Below are 19,592 nucleotides of genomic sequence, written 5' to 3'. Positions count from 1 at the left end.
CGTCATCCGCTTGAGGCGCTAGCGGCGTTTGCCTCTACCGCCATGTCAGTGGTCTAAGCACGCCCTTTTTGAAGCGGCGAGCGGCAGTGAGAGGTTGTGTGCGTGCCACTACGTACGGTACAAACGTGGTGAAATTCCACTGAGTGCTTACGCGCGTGACTTCCGAAGTCCGGCGAAACTTCGCTACGAACATAAGGTTCACATTTGCGGCGGATATCGACCTGTTCGACTTCAGCAGCGATGAAGCTGTGTGGGATGTGAAGTCTTAATCCCGCATCAAGCTCACGGACATTAAGGACCACCTTGTCGGCGGCCCAAGCTTTGCAACAAGGGACGAGCTTAAAGCCTGTAAATTGATGGACTTCCACAACTATGTCTCTAGCGGATGGGTCCAACAGCATCGAGTTAGAGACCTCGGAGACAGCCGCCGCGTCGTCGACGGAAACAAAACTGGTTCCTCTTGCTCAGTGTTCGGACAAATATTTTTTTTCACCGCGGTGGTGTCGTTTCCCGAATTCTTTGTGTCGAAGGGCTTCACCATTTACAAGAGCATGTGAGGTGATACAATTGGCATAGTTTGTTCATGGTTGAGCCCAAGCCGCTTGCAATCAAAAATGCTCTTTGCTGCAGGGTCCAATCACTCGCGTCGGGCAGTTGCGCACTCAGAAATCACATACGGTCTCGATTGTAACTGATCGACGTTAATGTGCTCGGCTCTTTAAAGCATGGGTAAACGAGAACGCACTTCGTCACTGACTGTTTACTAACACACCGAAATCAGTAACACGCCACACCTACCTGAATGATACCGGTGATAAGCAGCGATCGCGGTCGTAGTCCGCGCGCTCGTCTCTCTTGCTGCGTAAACAAAGCTTCATAGCGCACGTCGCGAAAACCCAAGTGTTTCACCACAAAATCGAGCCTCTATGATGTTGCATAGGTTCTGAACACTTACCGGAAATGAAATGAAATGTTTAACGCACACGCAGCATAGTGTGTGGCTGAACCATTCAAACCTTTTCGATTGGTTTATAATCATTTTAGGCGTGAAAAAAAAAGCCGACATCAGACGCGTTGTCATGACCAGCCATCTTACTCGAGTGATTGTAGCAACCAAATAAGGCACAGTTCACCATTATGAGCACAGGTCAGGAATCTTGCACAGGCGCGCAGCCGTGAGTGTACCATGTAACACCCACGTACTAGTGTAAGTTCTGCGACTGCTTGCCCGCGGCGGCAGGGAGGGAGACCACAAAGATGGATGCGTTGCCTCTTCGACGCTGGCGCCATCTCGTGGGCCACGACCATGTGCAACCCTCCTATTTCATGTTTACGTAATGGTCATTACCAATTCTTCGTGTCATACCATATTTCCTAAAGCAAATTTTGTTCCACTCTCACATTCGGTGCCCTAATGTGCTGCATGCTTTGCATACTACTGTCGAATGAGTAACACAGTTGAAATCGTACACTGATTTAATTTCTCATGTTGTGTTAGAAAAACGAAAACAAAGAGATCCACTATTATGCAAACATTTCGCCATGAGGTCCAACCGGCGATGCTTACCACAACCGAGCAAGAAAAGTTGGAATTTTCAAGCAGCTCACCTGGTGTGTCCTCGGCATCACTGGCAGATCAAGTCGCGACCAAGGCACGCTGCAAGCCCGAAATGGTCCGAGTACAGCCGGGTCACTGCACCAACAGACACCAAGAAAACAAGCACCAGAGAGCACAGGCAAGGTTACTAAGTACAGCGGCCGAGTGAGCTACGAGATTGCCGAGGTCGCTTCTTCGAGCTCGACAGGGACTCAGTGCCAGAGAGCACTTTGTAGAGCACTCTCTTGGCAGTACGAAGTGATCTAGCCCAACTAGTCCATCTCTCCGCTCTGGAGAGCCGAGTACGTACAGCTAAGACGGGCTTTGCCGTACGTACTCGGCTTTGGCCGGCAAAGATAATTTTGTGGGGCATCATACTCCGAACAATGTCTAATGAGAGCGGTTTCGCGCGCAGAAAAACGCTTGCCAATTGGTGAAAAAGCACCGCAGGTCACGGGATCGAATGCCGGCTGCGGCGGCTGCATTGCCGATGGAGGCGGAAATGCTCTAGGCCCGTGTGCTCAGATTTGGGTGCACGTTAAAGCCCAGGTGGTCAAAATTTCCGGAGCTCTCCACTACGGCGTCTCTTATAATCTTATGGTGGTTTTGGGAGAACAAACCCCACATATCAATCAATCAATTAATCAATTGGTGAAAAAACAATGAACTAAAAGAGAAAAGAAAGCTGACAAACCTTACACCGTAGCCGCTGCAAAGTGGTCGCTCACTGTTCGCCACAGAACACCTATACACTACCACTTGTGCTCGATTTTTGGTTTCATTGGCCCAAGGAGCAACGCAACAACGGAATCGAATGCTGAAGCACCTAAACGAGAATGAGGAGTTTGTGGGCTACCTAGTCACTTCTGAGGCACCGAGGTAATTCCCGCGGAAGCCAGCGGCTGATTTATATTTCGTTCGAACAGCGATACTTCCGGCGACCACACTTCTGTTTTTGCAGCGCGCGCGCGCTGTGGCCCACGAGGCGCAGGTGTCACCCTCTATAATTGTTTACCGTGACGTTATGTTGACGCTAGCTGTCATCTTTAAAACCAAAACTTCTCTTAGTTTTAAAAAAAGTGACAATGTGTATGTGCCTACAATACCAATATTTTTATAATAGAAGGTGCACACTTCAAAAGTTGTACTTTCTTTTCAATTTTTTTTTAATGAGACGGCGTTCTCCGCTATAGAGTTTCATACAATGATGCCTAAAGAGGAATCTGGCGCTGCAATCGTGTACCCTCAGAGCACGGAGGAAGGAAAGGAACCTTTCCTTCCTGCGTGCCTCAGAGGAATTATTTGCAGGCTTCGAATAGGATCATATTAGCCAGCAAACTGTCTACGAATCTTTTTCAACAGTTTCAGTTTTGTTCTTTGTGTGGAGTTGGTAGTGGTGTGGGTGCGATTGACTGAAGCTGCGCCTTTGTTGTTAAAAGAAGCTGAAACTTGCTAGGCCTCTCAATTTACTGCAACGCTGGATTGACAGTATGAGCGAAGCGTCGCCTACTCACTGCTGTGCATAGATGTAGCGTCCCATGCTAATGCAGGGTATTACATCGCGTTCACGTTTGTTTTTAGCGCGTCTGGTCAAAAGTCGTTGAAATTAAGTGTAAAACAATAGCGACATGAAGTCGACGCACCACCACTCTCTTCTGATTCGACTTCACAACAAAACGAGAGGTGCGTTGGGGGCAGACCACTTGACATCGCAGCAGAAAAAACGTTAAGTGTTTCTCACTTAATACTGCACTGTTATTTACATAAATAATGATTACGTACTTTCGAAGGCAAAACAAAAGTGTTCGTTTTGAAATGTTTTGAAGAATAATTATTTACACTTGTTGATGCCAAATCTCGAACGCTATGGCAGAGCAATGCGCACCGTAGTGGTTAAATTTGTCCAGGTTTTACTTTTTGCCACCTAGTCACAACAACCTTTTGCAATAAAGTTTGTGTAGAAAAAATTTAGCGAGTTTCGATTAGACATGCATTCAAATTACTTTGTTTTACATACAGCAAACAAGTGTCGGGAATTTCAAGAACGTGATCCACTCGAAGCAGATCCAAAGCGTGTACTTCCCATAAGTCCCATTATAGTGTACTAGAATATTCTAGTACACTATACTCCCACGAGGGTACAAGCGCTGCTGAAGGGGCCCGCGTAGACACTATCGCCAGATTCCCCTCTAGGTATTATTGTATGAAACTCTGTGTTCTCTGCGGTGTCCTGTATAAAAATACAAATCTCAAAGGCCCTGTCTTTCAATCAACTGTCATCTAAGCACCTGTTCCGCCCACTACGCCGTACTCAAAAATGCGTATCAATAAAGTAATACAATGACTAAAATAAAGCAGTGAGTCTACTTTGTCGCAAGCCAAAGGGAAAACCGCGGTCTTTCATGCAATGATGCCCTCCAGACCAGTGTTCCTTACGCGCGAAATTCAAATGTGTAAAGCGAAACTTGGTTTTGAGTAAAATGGTTGCATAAGACGCTTTAAACAAAAACTACCTTCATGAAGTGAATGTCACAATGCATTTGGGTGCATTGCTGCAAGAAATAAGGCTGCTTATACATCGTCCAAGTTGCACACTTCCTATCTTAGTCGTATCCCGAAAAGACTGCATACGTACCGTTTTGACAGCAAAAAAAAAGGCATCAATAAGGCCCTTCTCTCTTCATTATATGCTTATACATTTCTCTTGCTGTTGCAGTTGTGAAAAGAAACACACAGGGAGGCCTGAAAAGATAACAACAGCTGCGTCCACATGCGACGAGGACGTCTTCTATCATCTTTTATTCTATTTCAACACCTTATGTGATTTTCTCTCTCTCCCTACTTTCAATTCCCTTCCCCACGCCGAGTCAGCCATTCGCATATCCCGGTTAAACTCTCTGCTTTTCATTAAATAGTTCTTTCTCCCTCTTTCTCTCCTGATCCTTCACCTGCATCAGGAAAAAGAGTGCTCACTCAGCATGTTTTGTGATAGAAAAAAAGGTAACACTCAATGTCAAATTCTGCTGCATTTCTTTGGACATTTCTACTCTGTAAAGGGTCGCCAGGCCACAGTACTGTCAAAGTTTGTCAAATTTGTGCTAAGTGCACATCACGGTTTTTTTATGCATCAATAGAGCGTGGGAACGAATTTTACAGTTGCAAATATTTGCTTTCCCGGCTGCTAGGCGTTAAAAAGGTGCATTTGTCGTTATATATATGTCAATATACTGTGAGAAAGCAAAAGAAGCGATTCCGAAGCACTTCAAAGCTGCAAACATTGCCTAAGCCAAGTTTAAAAAGCAGGCGCTGGCATCGTAAGAAAGAAGTGTAAATTTAAGGGCTCGCTTTCTCTGTCAAACACATATTAATAATGAGAACTAACAGATAATGATGCCAGGAAAAGTATAGGGTATGATACTAGAAGTAAATGTAATGTAAATGTGGACAAAACTTGATAAATATGTAACTTGCTGCTGGCACGAGACCGCTGCATAGTGCTAAGAGTTCAATTTGTGTTGTCTGAAAAAAGTACTTGCTGCTAACAAAGACTCCTATGAGTTTTTTTCACGGTAAAAATTCATAAAGACCATGTTCCCGACCGTTCAGTTGTCACAATGTCACAGAGGAGGTTAAGCGGCACAATGAAACTTTGGGATTACTCCAGCGACATTTGTGTGGCATTAAATGTCACTGATCCTTTTGTGGTTCGGAACTCTGATGAAGTGCTTGGATTTTTTCGGAAAAATGAAAATCCCTCGAAGTCAGATTTTGCATTTTCCATTGATGCCGAAAGACAGAGAGAAATAAGCATCTAATGCCGAAACAGTGTTCCGAGCCCGATGTCATTCGCCTCAGCGGTGGCTACATGGTTAGAGCGTCCACTACCAATGCGGGAGGTACCGTGCGCGATTCCCAGTGCCGACCGCAGAACCCACCCGTTTTTCTCAATGGGTAGAAGAGTACACCAACGTAGCTTTCGGTTGCTTCTGGTTACTCATCCGGAAGGGTAGCCCCATAAGGTTCTGCGAAGGCCCCGGGGCTTACCTTAATGCACCACAGCCTTGGTGAAATAGTTGAGCATCTGCCGCTGCTGTGGCAGGCAGAGAAGTTCGGCCACCAGGCACTGGTTAAACATGTACAGTCGCACGTCTTGCCTAGTGCTCGACAGAACGAAGTACATGGTTGCACTAACCTGCAGTGTTGCCTGCCACCCTACGGGTTCTCTCTAGTCCCGGAAACCTCTGGCTTCGACTGCCCTCTTGGCCCTGGCGACGAGTTGTCACTGGTCTTCCGGGTCCTCGAGGACGAGCTTGGCCTTTCACATGTTTCGATTAGGTGGTCGTGATTCGTTTTTGGTGCTTAGTTCACCCTCCTCTTCGGTCGCATTGTGTTGTTTGCATGACATTGAGATTCCAAGAGCAAGTGCTAGACATCCGGTACGTTGCAGTGCGGGCACATTTATCCATAGTTCGTTGGATAGAGGTGGTGCATCAATGTTCCGTGTATGTTGCTTTCGGGCGTATGACACTCTTCCTTCTTTAGTCGGTTTTGGGTGCGTTGGAGGTTACACCCGTCACTCCAGTCTTTAGTGTCGAGGTAGTGACAAATAGGTGTTTTGTACAACCTCCATCTCTTCGCCCATGGGTTGGGTATCCTGTGGCCTGATGGGAGCTCGGCTGATGTGCTCGCGGGTAGCGGTATCATGTAATGGAGGAGGTGGTGGTTGTGATATGCTGCAAAGGCGAGGTTAGCCTGGCATAAATGACCGGCAATTGTTCCGCCTGAACATCTCTTGAATTATAGGGGTTCATCACCAAATGTCACTCAGCCCAGTGTCTCATGGAACGACATCAGGAACCATTACACACTCCTCCTCGCCGCCATGGGTCCTTCCGGGAAAAATGACATCTTCATATGTCCTGTGCTTGAGAGAACCTTTCTGCAAGTTGTGTACCATCTTTGTTCTTTCTCTGTCAAACTTCGAGCGCAGTCAAATAGAATGTTCGATGCCGCCAATGTCACCACAAAAGACACAAAACGGGGAGACGCCTCACACAGTCTTGAATGACCAAGCCGGCCTGTATGCGGAGTCAATTCTTTACCGGTGAAGCAGCGTCGCTTGTTCCCTACAAAGCCCTTGGACGCGTGACTGACGTAGAAACTTGTGGATCGCCCTGAAGTGATTGCGTATTTCATCTAATTGTTCTGGTATAAGTTCTAAGTTTTATTCTTCAGCCTGACATTCTCAGGAACGTAAAGCATGCTATCGAGGAGTCAGACTCTCCGAACTTTCGCAGCTCTTCCGGGCATTTGACTGGAAGTTTTTTTTTAAATTGCTTTTTCTAGAAAGTCTTTTAGAGCCTATCTGTATTCGGAGTTTCCCTGAGTACAAATGCCCCCAATAAGTAATTAATTATCCCCACTACTTGTTTATTTTCCTCCGCAATCACGTGACCATTATGTAACTCTTATCTTGCCAAGACACTTTTTTAAAGACCAGTTCTTAAGACAGATGCAAAGTGTACTGGCAGCATAGCTCCCATTTTAAGCACAATGATTTTAGCAAACTGTGAAGGAAGCATTGCAGTGCCTATTAATCAGACTTTTAGAGCAAAAAATGTTTAGATATGTGAACGATTGCCTGGTGGTGCTAAGGGGGCGTAGAGCCTCACGAGTAAAATAAATGCGCCTGGAGTATTTCAAAGTTGTTTAGTTTTCGTTCAAAAGGCCTAAAGTTCACGCATGAATAGCCGGAAGGGGGAATCATTCAGTTCCTCGATGCTTGTTTTAACTGTCCGAGAAGCACACGGGCTGGAGTTACAGGCCATGATAAAAAAATAATGCTGATCAGAGGTAAGATTCGGCCAATTCTAAGTTAATAAAATGATGCATGAACTCCCCCCTCCAATGGCATTGCGTCCACTCGCGTAGTCGAACTTCACCGACGACGGAACTTATAGCAGGGGTGAACAACGTTTTGAGGCGTAAGGCCGGGTCGAATCACGGTGACATTGTGTGGTCCGGGGTGTGAGAGAAGGGGCTTTGTTGCTGAAGAGAAAAATTTTGGGAGTAGACAATTATGCATCTAAGCTGGAACAGATATCATGTTAACTTTAAGGATACATGTCAAAAGGTTGCAAAAAGGAAGAAAGAGAGAGAGGGAGAGAGAAAAGGAAGGCCGGGAGATTGACCAGATATTGGCATCCGGTTTGCTACCCAGTACTGGGGTTAGAGAAATAAGGCAAAGAAAGAGGGTGTAGAGAGGGAGAGAAAAAAACGCACGTGCACTCAGGAGAAAGCAAAAACGCACACAGGAAGGGCGTTCTGGCTGCGACCGTTCAGAAGGGTCGGTTACAAAGATAGGTTACTTATCAAAATCCCACTTGATGTCAGAACTGCTACGGCTTCATCTGCACAGCTTATTTCCTGGGGCATGCCCAACAAGCGTGTTAGAAATGAAGTGGATAATGATTTCGGCCTGTGACAAGGAGATAGCAAGTTTTGACGTCGTGCTGAGGACCACATATTACTGCTCCACGGGCTGCATTCCGCCGCCGGGCTGCAGGTTACCACCCCTGACGTGTAACATTTCTTATTGACCCAAAACGTGTACGGTTTAGGCAGATTTTCATCGCCATTTTTATGATAGGAGAACTGGCAAGACTGGTGTGGGCTTTCTTCGCTGTCCTGCTATCCTGGTAAAGATGGCGCATGCAGAGGGAATGCGCGCAGGGGTAGATCTTAGGCGCACTGTCTGTGGCTGCTGTTGGATATTTGGTGCTTTGTCCCGCAGGCGAAATAGTCAAAGGTTTCAAACTATATATATATATATATATATATATATATATATATATATATATATATATATATATATATATATATATATATATATATATATATGACGTAAGAAGGTAGCGACGGTTGGTAGAAGCAGAGGAGGAAGAAGTCAGTAGAATAATCATGGGGTATGAGCCAGGCCACGTCACCCATTCATCATAGCGTCACACGAGTCGACAGGATGAAGACCTCGCAACCACTTCATCGCCCGGCCATCATCATCGAAGACCTCAGCGAGACGCAGTAACCGAACGCGGACCACAGAAGAACGCGGACCACCAAGATAACCAAGCATCATGACAGCAGGATCAGACGACCTTGACATCCCTAAGTACACCGGATCAGCGGACGACGGACCCGTACAGGACTGGTTCAACCTGTTCGAGCTTCATGCCGTCGCTGCATCATGGTCGGAACGGGAAATGATCACCAACTTCACTGACTACATCTCCGGTGAGGCATTCAAGTTTTACCTGGCACACACATTCGAAAACGACGAATCATGGCAAAAGATCAGGGAAGAGATGATTGCCCGTTTTAACTATTACGACAAGGACTTCCTCATTACCGACCATCTGCGTACAACCACACTCGGCCGTCACAGCCCACGCTTATTTTTGAAGAAACGTGGCGTTCCACCAGGTTTCTCTTCACGAAATTCGGTATTTTCAAAGTCGCGGCACCAACATACGACACGAGACGTCGCTCACCCTACTGATGCCTTTCATGCTTCGTATCGCATACATGGCCCACCACCTAGTTTTCTACGACGCTGCTCTTCAAAGGCTCCTAACGGTCACTATTCGTGTCATAAGGACGCCTTGTTCATGGTAGACCAGCTGACACATGGGGAAAATACCAAACAATACCAAGATGACTCAAAGAGTGAAAATCAGTCTTCACGCATTGGAGCAGCTTACTCCCCATCTCGCAGACTTGGCCCGCCTCCTGGTTTTCCATCGCTTGGCTCTTTCGTGACTCACAATGTCCATCTCACATCTAGCATGCTCACACTGGTCGGGATAGAGCTGCGGAGCTCGGACGATGCTACGCCAAGCCTTGGACTTACCACCCAGATTCATGCGTCAGAACAGCTCGCATCGTTAGTTGCACAGAAAGAGGGCCATTCACAACTAAAACCTTACCGAACTACCCCTGTTGCAATGTTGCCGTCCAGTGCGCAGCCACCAGAAACTCCAAACACAGAAGGCTCGGACGCATCGAACGTCGCATGCTATCAGGCGCAAGAACCATTCATAGTGAGCCGCGAAAAAGAAGCCCCTGATGAACTATTTGCCAACTCTGAATGTTTTTTGTCGCAAAAGTTCATTTCCACGGCCTCGCAAACTTGCAAAAATTTGCATTTTCAACCTGGTGATGCGACGTCACATGTGGTACCCTCATACAGTGGTCACCAATACAAGAATCCAACCAATTCAGAAGCAAATCATACATCAAACCTCGTGCACAGTTGTCTTTCAGAAGCGTCCGTAATGAACCACGTCACAGAACCCTCTGAAGAGCAGGCTAGCAATGATGGCGCACCACCAACCATGCCCGGTAAGCAAGAAACCTGTTCACCATGCATCAGCTGTTTACAGGACGCGTCAAACCTCAAAGTAAATGAATGTCCCATTCCGGAAGGCTTGCCACTACAGCCATCTCCTGAGCAGCATCAGCAAAGCAAGCATAGCCAAGCGCGCAACCTCATGCGACAACAAAATAGACTGCAACGAAGGCATCGACGAATGCGAAATTCAACGGAAGCACACTCACCAATTGAAGAACAGCGGAAAATAAGATCTCTAACCCAAAAAGTATTCCAAGAGTTCAAATTTTCTCGCACAGAGGAAAGTCACCAGAGACGCTCCCTGCGCCTGCAGTTACACAGACCGCAACACCACGGAAAACGCCAAGAAAGATGCGGAAGCACTTCTTGCATACCGCCAGCCTGCAGGCATCACGCCGTCACAATCCGTCAAGAAGCACGCATTTTAGAAGCAAAGCGTCTGTCGCAGCCACGACTCAGAATCCAACGCATGAGACATCCGACCTTCCAACGCTACAAGGACTCCCAACCTTGTTCGTTCCTCAATACTAAACAGGTTGTGCCATCATTCTTTTTAACGCTGAAGGCATGGTTATGCTCTCCAGAACAGAACAGCCAACCTCGCCCACCTGAGGTCTCCTAGATATCACCGGACTGCCTTTCCTGTGAACATTTTGTGCAAGTGCATGGAACCGCCGTGTGGCATGGAACTTCTGCATTTTCTTGCATTATTTTTTTATTATAAGACTCTATTTGTTCATGCTTTCTAAATTGTAGCTCGCGCATTCTTTTGGGGGGAGGGGGAATCATGTGACTTAAGAAGGTAGCGATGGTTGGTAGAAGCAGAGGAGGAAGAAGTCAGTAGAATAAACATGGGGTATGAGCCAGGCCACGTCACCCATTCATCATAGCGTCATATATATATATATATATATATATATATATATATATATGCGAGAAAGAGACATTTTTTACGGCAGCATCTTTACTTAACGTTTCTAGCTGGTAGGTTCACTGACCAGCTGAAAATAAGACACTTCTTGCATACAATACGTCGGGTCCAGCGTGAATGACGCTGAAAGAGTCTGTATATATATATTATAAAGTAAATGCAAGGCGATAAGAGGTAGCAGCGTCAGGACAGAAGCAGCAAGAGCTGGCCGAATGTACGGGCGGGGCGTCGTCGCAGCAGCAACCAGGCCGTCCCAGCTCGCGCCTCTCGCGAACGTGTCGATGTCGTTTGGGTAGTGGGCATTCCTCTTCACTACATATTCTCCCCGTCAGAAAGAGAGCCATCCTGGCAACTCACGGAGAACAGAGTACGAGCGGATCGTAATATGGTTTCAACCGCTGTACGTGAACAGTTTCACGACCCTGAAAGCGCTGGTCTGTGGATGGCGTCACGGGTTCGATGATGTTTTTAACAGGTGAAGTCTGCGAGACAACGCGGTAGGGTCCCTGGTATTTTGAAACAAGTTTCGAAGAAAGACCTGTAGGGACAGCTGGATTCCAAAGCCACACAAGGGTGTCCGGAACGAAGTTAGTTTACAGGTGGTTATCGTCACGCCGAGATTTTTGTCTCCATTGGTCGATGGTTGTGAGCGACTGGGCGAGCTTACGGCATTCCTCGGCGCGGCGGGCAGCTTCAGAGATTGGCGTAGACTCGGAGGAATCGGGGTGGTAGGGCAGAATGGTATCTAGTGTGGTGGAAGGGTCTCGGCCATATAACAGGAAAAATGGTAAAAAGCCCGTAGTCTCCTGTGGAGCAGTGTTGTAGGCGTATGTCAGAAAAGGCAGAATGAGGTCCCAATCGGAGTGGTCTGAGGCAACATACTCAGATATCATGTCGCCAAGGGTACGGTTGAATCTATCCGTCAAGCCATTCGTTTGGGGACGGTAGGCAGTGGTAGTCTGTTGAATGATACGGCATTCGTCGAGGAGTGCGTTGGCGACTTCAGAGAGGAACACACGTCCTCTGTCGCTGAGATGTTCACGCGGTGCGCCACGACGGCGAATGAAGATCCGCAGGAGGAAAGATGATACGTCGCGTGCTGTGGCAGCAGGCAAAGCGGCTGTTTCTGCGTATCGCGTCAAGTAGTCAACAGCGACAACGATCCAACGGTTTCTGGAAGCCGTGAATGGAAGAGGCCCGTACAGATCGATTCCAATACGGTCGATAGTTCTGGCTGGGCAAAGGATTGGCTGTATCGGACCAGAGATGTGTTGAGGCAGAGCTTTCCGTCGTTGGCACTGCGGGCATGACTGAACGTACTTGCGCAGAAAGGTGTACATGCCTCGCCAATAAAACCGGGAGGAAAGCCGAGCGTATATTTTGAAGATGCCCGCATGTGCGCACTGAGGGTCAGCGTGGAAAGCCGAACATATTGCAGCACGAAGATGGCGAGGTATGACCAGTAACCACTTTCGGCCGTCAGACTTGTAATTCCTGCGGTGAAGGAGGTCATCGCGAATCTCAAAGGGAACCGCTTGACGGCGCAATGTTCGAGAAGATAAAGAAGTCGATGGGTCTGATAGAAATCACCGAAGAGCGTTGATCCAGTCATCCTTACGTTGCTCAGACGCCATGTCGCAGTTTGCTGGAAACGCAACCGTTTCGTCCACGGCAGATAGACAAGCAGAGCTTTCCAATGATACAGGTGAAGGCGATAGCGCGTCGGCATCAGTGTGACGTCGGCCAGACCCGTAGACAACGCACATGTCAAACTCTTGCAACCGCAAAGCCCAGCGAACTACGGCCGGAGGGGTCCTTCAACGTGGATAACCAACAAAGTGCATGGTGATCGGTGAACGTCGAAAGAGTCACCATATAAGTACGGTCTAAATTTACCTAGAGCCCAAATAATTGCCATACACTCCTTCTCTGTTACAGAATAGTTCTTCTCCGCTTTGGTAGGGGTACGGCTTGCGTAAGCGACTACGTACTCCTGGAATCCCAATTTGCGCGGCGCGAGAACGGCGCCGAGTCCAACACCGCTTGCATGGGTGTGCACCTCAATCGCAGCAGCCGGGTCGAAGTGACGCAAGATTGGCGGTGAGGTTAACAGGTGGCGCAGCTTTTTGAAGGCATCATCACAGGTGGGTGACCAAGTGTAACTTTTCGAGTTATTCCGTAAAAGTTCAGTCAAGGGGGCGGTGATCATCGCAAAATTCCGAATAAAGCGGCGGAAATATGAGAAGAGGCCAAGGAAGCTTCGCAGATCCTTCAAAGATGAGGGTTTAGGAAACTCTGCAACTGCTTGAAGCTTGGTGGCGTCAGGAAGAATACCGTCTTTAGAGACAACATGGCCGAAGATCGTGAGCTGACTTGCACCGAAGCGGCATTTTTTCAGGTTGAGCTGAAGGCCGGCGTTAGTTAGGCACTGTAGTACTTCATCTAGCCTGCAGAGATGCGTGGGAAAATCTTGCGAAACTATAACCACGTCATCTAAGTAGCACAGGCATGTTTTCAACTTCAGGCCACGCAAAAGACTGTCCATCATCCGCTCGAATGTTGCGGGCGCATTGCAAACACCGAAAGGCATGACGCGGAATTCGTAAAGGCCATCAGGTGTGACAAAGGCCGTTTTAGGCTGATCTTCAGGCACCATAGGGACTTGCCAGTAGCCGCTCCGTAAGTGAATAGAAGAGAAGAACTCCGCCCCTTGGAGGCTGTCAAGGGCATCGTCGATTCTCGGTAAGGGGTAAACGTCCTTTCGAGTTATTTTGTTAAGACGACGGTAGTCAACACAGAAGCGAATTGACCCGTCCTTCTTCTTAACGAGAACGACTGGAGATGCCCAGGGGCTATTCGAAGGCTGGATCACGCCATGCTTGAGCATGTCAGCTACTTGGTCACTGATAACCTGGCGCTCTGTCGTGGACACGCAAAAAAAACAGTGGTGCATTGGTGCCCGTGTCGATGCGGTGACACACAGCCGATGTGCGGCCGAGGGGACTATGCTGGCAGACAAAGGAAGAACGGAACTTGTTCAGGAGTCGTAGAAGCTGAGCACGTTGCGAAACGGTTAACGTGTCGGCGATGGAGCTGCTCAGTATGCCAGGTCTAGTGTTCTGCGGCGTAGAGGCACACGTTATTCCAGCGATTTCGTGTTTGGCGAAAGAACCAGTTGGCATGTCAATAATTGCAGAAGGGTCGAAACTGTAAACACGCCCGACGCACTCGCCCCGAAGTAGTGTTACAGGAGATGACAGCATATTCGAGATGAGCATTCTGCTGACACCGTCATGAAGTTCCAAAAGGGCATGAGGTAGCGGCGAACATTTTCGACGAACGAAAACGGCAGATGGCGTGAAAAGGGCACTTGACTCGGCGAGCACGTTGCAAGACACCTTGGCAAGGGCGAAAGAGTGCGGCGGTATCGTAACGTCTTCAGCAACAAATAGTTTGTCCCCGGTTTCAACAGCGTCGTGTATAGTAGGGTCGCTAAACACTTCAAATGCCACCTCAGCGCGCGAACAGTCGATGACTGCCTTATTAGCGGAGAGAAAGTTCCAGCCCAAAATGAGGTCATGGGAGCAGGAATTAACACCAGTAATTCGACGACATAGATAAGGCCGTCAATCGCAATGCGAGCAGTATATGCGGCCGGCGTGACGTGCTCTGTGTTTGCTGTGCGAAGCGATATACTTGCTTGTGGCGTCATAACTTGTTTGAGCAAGCAGCAGAGTGTGGCACTGATCACTGAAACTGCGGCACCAGTGTCGACGAGAGCGAGTGCAGCGACGCCGTCCACATATACGTCCAGTACATTCGTCGGTGAAGAGAGAGGCCTTGGTCTTTTCGCGGGTGTCGCAGTTCCTGCCTCTGGAACTGCGGCAATCAGTTTTCCCGCTTCGGCGATGAAGGACGACGACGCATCGGCGATGGCGAGCGGCGTCGAGGTGATGGTGAGCGACAGTTAACAGGTGGGTGGTGGTCGGTGTACGATGACATCTGGTCGGGATGCTGGGAGTCTGCGAACGAAGGGCGCTGTGGCGCATAAGAGACAGGTTCGAAGCTCTGGGGGTAGTTCTGCTGACAGGCAGGGACACGCCAGCGGCAGTATCGCGCTATGTGGCCAGGCAACCCACAGGCAAAGCATATCGGCCGATTGTCGGGTGTATGCCATTGTCCACTACTCTGGAGGGACCTTGGCTGAGTGAACCTAGGAATGGGCACAGCCGATGGTAGTGACCTAAATGTCTGCAGAGGTGGCCTTGCGGCAACCTCAGCATAGCTTAGAGGTGCATTCATCTCGGCACAGGTCACAGGGGTCGACAACGGCGAAGTGTCACGGGCAGGTGGCAGCGCCGCGCAAACTTGCTCCTGGATGACCTCACGAATGTTCGCTGGCAGATGTGATGGTGGTTGGCCGGCTGTTGATAGCAGCGACAGCTGACGAGCGACCTCAGCGCGAACAAACTCCTTGATCTGCGATAGCAGCGAGTGATGGTCAGAGGTGGTTGTCAAGCTTGAGAGGGTGTCATCCGGGACGTTAGGGTGTCGCGTGAGAAGACGCTGTCGTCGGAGTTCGTCAAAACTCTGACACAGCTCAGTGAGCTCCGAGACACTGGCCGGGTTTTTCGAGAGGAGCATTTAAAAGGTGTCGTCGAAAATGCCTTTCATAATGTGTCGTACCTTGTCAGTTTCCAGCATCGTCGGGTCAACACGCCGGCAGAGGTCGAGGATGTCCTCGATGTAGCTGGTGAATGTCTCACCAGTTTGTTGGGACCGGCTTCGTAGGCGTTGTTCTGCGCGAAATTTGCGCACCCCAGGGCGTCCAAAAACAGCTGTGATGCAGGTCTTGAAGGTCATCCAAGTAGGAATGTCCGCCTCGTGGTTTCTGTACCACAGCTTGGCGACATCCGTTAAATAAAACATCACGGTACCCAGTTTCATGGCATCATCCCATTTGTTGGTAGCACTGGCTCGTTCGTAGGATTCCAGCCAATCCTCAACGTCTTTCTCGTCTGGGCCGCTGAAGATGTCGGATTCACGCAGGAGCTGGACACCGGGACCGCCCCTGGGTGGCGAAGCCTGGGGGGGAGTGGAGACAGCGTCGTCAGGCATGACGGACGGCAGCTTTCGGCTACGCAATTCCACGGTGAGCGTAAACCGCAGCAGCCTCCACCAAAATATAATGTAAATGCAAGACGATAAGAGGTAGCAGCGTCAGGACAGAAGCAGCAAGAGCTGGCCGAATAAACGGGCGTCGTCGCAGCAGCAACCAGGCAGTCCCTGCTCGCGCCTCGCGCGAACGTGGTGTCATGTCGCTTGGGTAGTGGGCATTCCTCTTCACTACAATCTACTATGTATATATATATATATATATATATATATATATATATATATATATATATATATATATATATATATATATATATATATATATATATATATATATATATATATACAAAGTTTTGGTAAATAGTTACTTCATATAAGTTCATTGTGCATTTCTCAAAAGTGGGTGCGTTCCACGTTTGAAGCATTTCTGTATTCATTGCGGCCTATCATAAAGGCGTTTTTACGTACGAGTAGAGTACTGGTCTGCGCATGTCGTAGGATCACAGCATGGTACCTGTTGGACATATGAGGTGGAGTCGAGATAGCGGTGTGGCTATCTTGGGAATCCTAAAAGAGGTGTCATATTTACTAAATGAAATTAATCCTTATTTGTGCTCAGTTGGTACTGTGCGAAACTCGGGGTGGTGAGAGCGGTAGAAGGGGGAAGAGGGGGGGGGCGTGAAAGGTTATGAGAGACCTTTATTCGATTCGCAGATGTACCAAAATAATATAACAAAGATAAATATAATGAACAAAAGTGGTGTAGCTTGGCACAAAAGGAGACGGAGCGCCACGCTCGGGCAACAAAGAGCATGCGATGTGCTTATTGTGAGTCATATGAGAACGTAATTCAAAGAAAAAAAACCATCAAAATTCAGTCGTGTTACGTTTCTTAGAGGAGTCTCTAGAGGCCTCAATCGATTATCGTTCTATATTCACGACGTCAGCTCTGCTATCGAAACCGGATGACCCCGTCGAATAGGTAGCCGCAGAATAGTTCACCACGACGGCAGATGCCCGAGGCTCAACCGTGTCTCGCGTGGGGTGCAGCCGGGTCGGGAAACGGACGCCGTCACCAACACTCGTGAATACTGGAGTCATCTAAAGTGATTTTTCACGGACCGAACACCTCTACGAAGTTTTCGTAGCGGTTCCCGAGATCGAACGAGTTCCCGAGTTCTTGAAACGTCGCGTCGCGTAGCCTCTCGAGCGTCGTCTCGTTCTTTGACACCATGAAAAGGTGCATGACGAGAAAGGAGCCGAGAGCGATGGCCAGCACGGTGCCCATGACCAGGAGGAAGCCCACGTGGAAAGCGTACGGCTTCCGAAGCCACGCGCCCGACCACCATTCAACCAAGTGGGCTGTCAGGGTGGCCAAGCCGTATAGGCACAGTGCAACCGTGTAGAAGAGAGTGAGCAAGAAGAACTTGTTGGTGCTGAAGCAGACGCAGTTGTTGAACCACGGGCAGAGATGGTCCATCTTCATGATGCATCTGAGAAAATATTTATGGGAGGTCTGCGTTTGTGGCATATCGATAAACTGCGAGAGAGGTCGTAAAACATTATAATCCTCAGTTTTGTGTACTGTAAGCACTTTAGGAATAACATACAAAGAGGAAAACCGCTCTATAAGAGTCACTAATTTTACCCGCGCGTCCGTATACAAATTTACTGTAGGACGAAAAAGATGACACGCCCCTCAGAACGAGAAAACTTTATGAACAGAAAGCATTCACACATCAAAGGAGCACGATACTCAAACGAAGGGTAGGTTCTTGACTTCTTTTTTTAAGGAGCGTCAACATGCATCCCTAACAAAATCTTTTATTGATGCAGTAATCTCTTTTATAGTCACCAGATGACGTCTTATGTTAAAGTGCACAGTGTACGCGGGCTCACCTTCGGCACGTGGAGCAGTGGTGGCATCTGTCCGGCTTGAGGAGATGTCATAACACGCAGTAACGCGCGGAACCGTCAGGCCCCCGAGTGAACACGCCTTTATGCGATGCCAGCATCTCGAGCAGACCATGCCACGTGCGCTCGTTTTGACAGTTGGCCAGAACCTGCTCTTGGTCCACGCTTAACAGGTACGCTGGTGGAACGTCGGGAATCGCCGTCGCCGTCGTCTTCGCGTACGACCTCTAAAATGACACGTGAGCGGTACGACGTAAACAATAAATCATTATAAATTCCACAACGCAAAACACTTGTGCAGAATATAGTTGACTGAGGGTGGGAAAGATGATATATGAGGTAGCTGTTTGGATTTCAGAGACTATGGAAACAAACATGACGTTCATTTGAATTCCTAAGAAAGAAGTTGAAGCGCATGTTAAACGGTTGGGGGGAGACGCAGCAAATTAAAGTTTGTTACGAAGTTAAGCTTTTGCTCCGTACGAACGCAGTGATGGTACGAGCGCAGGTGATCAGCCTGATGCGAAAACGATCGCACCACGTTTCCCAGGATCTGTGTAGTTGATCTCAACGTTCTCGTATAGCAAAGGCAATGAGCTATGTGACGTTGGCAATGACATTATTCCTCAAGTTACTCTGATATCAGATGGCATAAGCTTGTTAACATTGTTAAAAGTCGAGACGAATAAGAAAGAATGCTCCATCAATCGAGGCGCTGAAGATAACGATTGCAATTTTACTCGTGTTGTTGTTGGTTGTGGTGTTCCACCCTTTTGGCTGGAGGACTCCCCGTGTACATTTGTAAATATATTGCGTTCGGTATTTATTTATTTCAAATATTCTCACTCCCGTAGAAACGTGCCCGCGCAAAACAAAGCGCAAGAAGACCTATAGGAGCGACACCCAAAACATGTGCACAGCACCAGAGAAACGAACGTCCCGGTTAGGCACTCCGCGTCTTACCAGATGCACATGGACAGAAGCAGATGAAATCCAGCGCCGAACGTAACGGCCTTGGCTGTACTCTCCTCTGCGACAATAATCCGGCAGAAAACCAGAACATAGGCGTAAACTAGGCACAGGAAATCAGCGCCGACACCAGCAACACGGGAAGCCAGGCGAGCGGACGGGGCTTTGTGAAGCTCCCCCGACGGGCGTCACTACCGTCCTCGATGAGAGTAACTGGCCGGTCGACCGATTACAGCATGCGTTGTTACAGATGATGGTGATGATGATGATCATGATGTTCCTATTTACATGAAAGAGTTCGCCAAGGACGTGACATGGGGAAAATTTATTCACTCTCTTGATGTACTATAACTAAGAAAGAAAATAGAAAATATATTAGTATAACAAAATGTTTACTAATAGTTTGCCATCATGCAACCAGAAAATGCAGATGAAGTTAGACTTCCACTTAAATTTTGAAAAGTGGGGTACTCTGGTGATGCCTTTCTTAACTGGGCGGCAATCAAGCCAACCAAGCGAAGTGTTGCTCCGCTATAAGAAACTCCAACAACGGGGATAAGCTATCAGCCACGGAGATCACCTATGGGCAATCCAGAACTGCCCACGATTCGGCAGTGTTGCTTAAGTCTGCACGTCCCTTCGTTGGAAGAGCTCACTAT

General features: G+C 48.2%; 1 pseudogene; it reads right to left on the bottom strand.

The window, feature by feature from the left end:
* Positions 1 to 17,164: 17,164 nt before the first annotated feature.
* On the bottom strand, positions 17,165 to 17,536 carry LOC142784756 (palmitoyltransferase ZDHHC20 pseudogene; annotated as a pseudogene).
* Between the last annotated feature and the right edge of the window lie 2,056 nt (positions 17,537 to 19,592).

The sequence above is a fragment of the Rhipicephalus microplus genome, unplaced genomic scaffold (genome assembly GCF_043290135.1).
Source record: "Rhipicephalus microplus isolate Deutch F79 unplaced genomic scaffold, USDA_Rmic scaffold_15, whole genome shotgun sequence".
NCBI classification, from domain to species: domain Eukaryota; kingdom Metazoa; phylum Arthropoda; class Arachnida; order Ixodida; family Ixodidae; genus Rhipicephalus; species Rhipicephalus microplus.
This window is presented reverse-complemented; position numbering and strand designations above follow the sequence as displayed.